This window comes from Cibotium barometz, chromosome 48 (genome assembly GCF_041138505.1).
Source record: "Cibotium barometz isolate CiBa-2024 chromosome 48, ASM4113850v1, whole genome shotgun sequence".
Lineage (NCBI taxonomy): Eukaryota > Viridiplantae > Streptophyta > Polypodiopsida > Cyatheales > Cibotiaceae > Cibotium > Cibotium barometz.
In genome coordinates, this window is record NC_141093.1 from 18,365,495 (window position 1) to 18,369,361 (window position 3,867).

Below are 3,867 nucleotides of genomic sequence, written 5' to 3' on the forward strand. Positions count from 1 at the left end.
TGTATCATCCTCATTGACATGAGGACCATCATCGAGTAGCTCTTGTGCATCATTGGCCATGGCTATATCAAGAAAAACAATTACATCCTCAGTAAGGTGAGGGAGAGAGTAGCTACCAACATAGTTCTCTTGGAATTATTGCACCATGGACATTGCTCCTGGAATGAGGGAAAAACTTTGCCAAAAAGTAGTGATCAAAACATTCTACTAAAATCAGAATAAGAGTATATTCTTTTGTAGTTTTCTAGCACCCTCTTGCATCACAATAGCCGGAGACTGATCCACCAATGTGATCAGAGAACCTACAGCCTTCCTTTATTGTATACCTTCTACAACGATCCACCACATGTCAATAGAGCATGGTACACTCCGGCATCCTAGACTCAAAACCAACAAGAACCCTTTTAGTCAATATTTCAAAATCAAGAAGACAAACATATTTCTTTTGAATAAGAGGCAGGATTTTGTCTGTAATGCCTCCACAGCTGGATAGGTGTAAAGAAGTGAATGTGAGAAAGAGAGAGAGAGCACCAGAGCCTTGTCCCAGCTGAGAAGATGTCCCGTCCCCTGCAGAATTCTAGTATGAGAGCCCACTCAGCTCATCAGTGCACCATACAGAGAAGTTTCACCCAAGCCACCCAAACGTGCAACCTGAGATCCATATATGCCAAGACCATGTAGCCCATACAACCAAGGGGCGCCTGTGAGAGACCCTGAGAGGCTCCCTATGAGAGGAAGCATTCAATGAAGATGGAAGCGATGTGTTCAAAGACTGGTTGAGTGAAGGGTTTAAGGATGAGCTGAAAGCAAGCTGGTGGGCGATGGACGGATGTGGGGACGGGTTTAAGCTTGCAAGACCAGTGTTTGGGTTTTTAGGCTACTAAGCAGCCCTTGTGCAGCAAGGGGTAAGGGAATGACGACCCAAGATCCCTTGACTCAAAGGGAGCAACCCAGAAAGAGCATAGTAGTGTAAATTGGAGGCAGCCCCCACAATACCCACAGCCTGAGTCGAAGCTAAATCTGATGCATCACTGTGTCTCTGGTTACCATCGGAAGTGGCCATTTTACAGTTAACTTGATGGCCATCAATGAACTTGGCAGGCTATTTGAGGACTTTTTTGGTAGAATCAGCAGATTTGTAAATAATGAGAGCGTAACCTTTGGACTAACCTGTTTTCTTATCAAAACCAATGTGACCTTCTTCAATGTCGCCATACTGGGAAAACATAGAGACGAGCTTATCAGTGGAGGGATCATGGGGGACGTTACCACGTAGAGTTGCCTGTTATGGATAAACCGGCAATCTTGCCCATCCAACTCCCTAATCATCGCATGGGTGAGTTATGGTATCTCAAAAAATCTCACTGTTCTTATGTGAGGGATATGGATTTAAGCATTTGCATGGACAAGAAGCCATAAAACCACCTTTCTAAGAGAAAACAAAAGGAATTTGACAGGCAAGATCGCCTTAAGGCATTCACCAAAATAACAATGCAATCTCAAAACAAAACCTTCCAGTGTGACTAGTTATGACCAGCTAAACTAGACCAAGCCCCAGGGAAGATGAGCAGTTTCCGACAGACATGAAACCCAACAGAACGCAAGATTTTACACAATTAGAGGCTGACGGCCAGCAGGCCACCATACTGGAGTGAAAATTGAGCCCACGAAACTCATATACTAGGTATACCTCGGACACTAGACGTGACCACTGATACACCTTACTGCCCAAAAAAAAAAATACATGGGGACTTGAAAGTGACTATCCCTCATGGATTCAAACTGTTGAATCAACCATGCAAAGATGACAAGAAACTTAAAAGAGAGAGTTAGAGCTTTCCTCTCCATGCAGCCGTTGAGCGCTCATTTGATGAAGACACCTGTACGGAGCTAGGCGAGGGCAATGGCTATGTAGGAAGAGATATCCTTTACAAAGGGAGTAAGATCCATTAGATGGAACAGGTGAAGTATAATCAACAACATGTACTAGAGGCACAAGGTTATCTTCCACATGCACATGCTCCATGTCAATGTAGGATTCACCAGGCATGATGTTACCCTTGTGATGCATACTCTTCTCTTTGGCCTTTCTGATGCCCTTGTAGATTTTAGCAGATACAGTGAAGACATCATCCCTGGCACTGTCAGCAGGGAGCTTGGGCTCATTATGCACAAGCCAAGATGCACAGATTCCATCATCTTCATCTTCATGATGTATGATTATACTTTCTTGGCTATGTGAAGGCTTGGCAACATTGATGGGGGTGAGTTTTGCTGGAAAAGAGGTACAGCTGGGAGTCTTTCATGTAGTTGAGTGAGCAGGTTTACAGAATGGACATCCATGTCACATGAGACTCATAAAGCCAAAGCATCACCATTAAAGTGAAGGCTACAGGGGCATGCTCACAGAGCGCAGCCATACCCTTTCATGGCAGTAGGCTAGCTTGTTGGCATGTTGGACCTTAACATCGCATGCCACACATAGATATACAGCATCTGCTCCTCTAGGTCTAGGCTATCACTTCTCCCATTTCCAAAAAAATCTGTCGAGAAATGTGCATCTTTTTTAAGCTCAAGATTACGAGAAAGACTTCTCCATACCTGCAGATCGAGCGAGCTAAGTTCAAAACAACCCTTTCTCTGCACACTTATTTCAAGAAGAGACACAAAACTCTGCAGATCTAAACCTCATTTTGAGAATTGTTCCATTCAAGAAGCAGAATCTTTATAAGAATGCTACCGACCCTTTCTGAGAGCTTTCTCCCAAGAACAAAGTCCCCCCCGAATGGTGCCTCGCACATACAAATCTCGGGAGCTCTGCTAGGCAGGGCTAAATCTGATGCGCTGTAGCTTTCACAAACGTGCTGAAATTCTAAGGCGGGGACAACTGCAGACATGACAAGGAGCATACTCCAGTCATGCGAGGGCACTGATGGGCTCTAAGTCGCCTTCCAAGGTGGAACACACAGAGCCGGAGGCCCAAGTCCACCTGGTCCGTGCAGGCGCACGCCACAAAGGAGGCCTTGATGTAACCTCTCTATTCCGAGGCCTGCAGATGCTTGTTGCTATTATGTCCTTGGTTTCTCCATTCTTAACCTGCTGTGGTGTTTGCAGTAGAGCTGCAAATTGCATCATAGAGGTAACTTCAGACATGACCACGCTGCTGCAGTAGTTAACATGGTGACGAGAAAGGAATCCAATTAAGGGCACTTGGTCTGGCTTTTTCAGAACAATTGCCATGGTGACTGAAAGCTCGATAGATGAGGTGTTTGGAGAGGCTTGCCTTCCTATTGGGGTTGTATGGATTATAGTGAAAGGGGGGGGGGTTTTCTCTCGGTGAAACCAGAGGTGGGCAGAAGAGGGGAAGATGAAAAGATGCCCTGGAGATGATGGGATTCAATGGTGGGCGAACCAGTTGATGGGTGAGGAAGTGTGCAGGCTGTTGCCAACCTCTCTATTTTTTGCATAGTGCCCATGGGTCCCCCATACCAAAAATAGCGGGTTTGGGTGGAGCATCATTAATCATATGGTGTCCGATGATGGTGAAACTTTTTGTGTGGGTCCATAGGGCTCTTCTCCCTCTACTTTGAAAGTTTCATAACCATCAGATGTCGTATGGGTGGGTCAGTATGTTGCCACCCGCTATTTTTTCACATAGTGCCCAAAGGGGTCCCCTATGCAAGAATAGTGGGTTTTGGTTGGGCATCATCATCATACGGCGTCCGATGGTGGTTAAAATTTGTGATTGGGTCGATGGGGATCCTTACTCTCCACTTACAAAGTTTCACCACCATCGGATGATGCAAGATGGGCAGGACAGTGTGTCGCCTCCTGCTGTTTTTTGCAAAGTGCCCAAGGGGTCCCCTA

General features: G+C 45.7%; 1 pseudogene; it reads right to left on the reverse strand.

The window, feature by feature from the left end:
* Nucleotides 1-204: 204 nt before the first annotated feature.
* Nucleotides 205-3,240, reverse strand: LOC147610907 (uncharacterized; annotated as a pseudogene).
* Between the last annotated feature and the right edge of the window lie 627 nt (nt 3,241-3,867).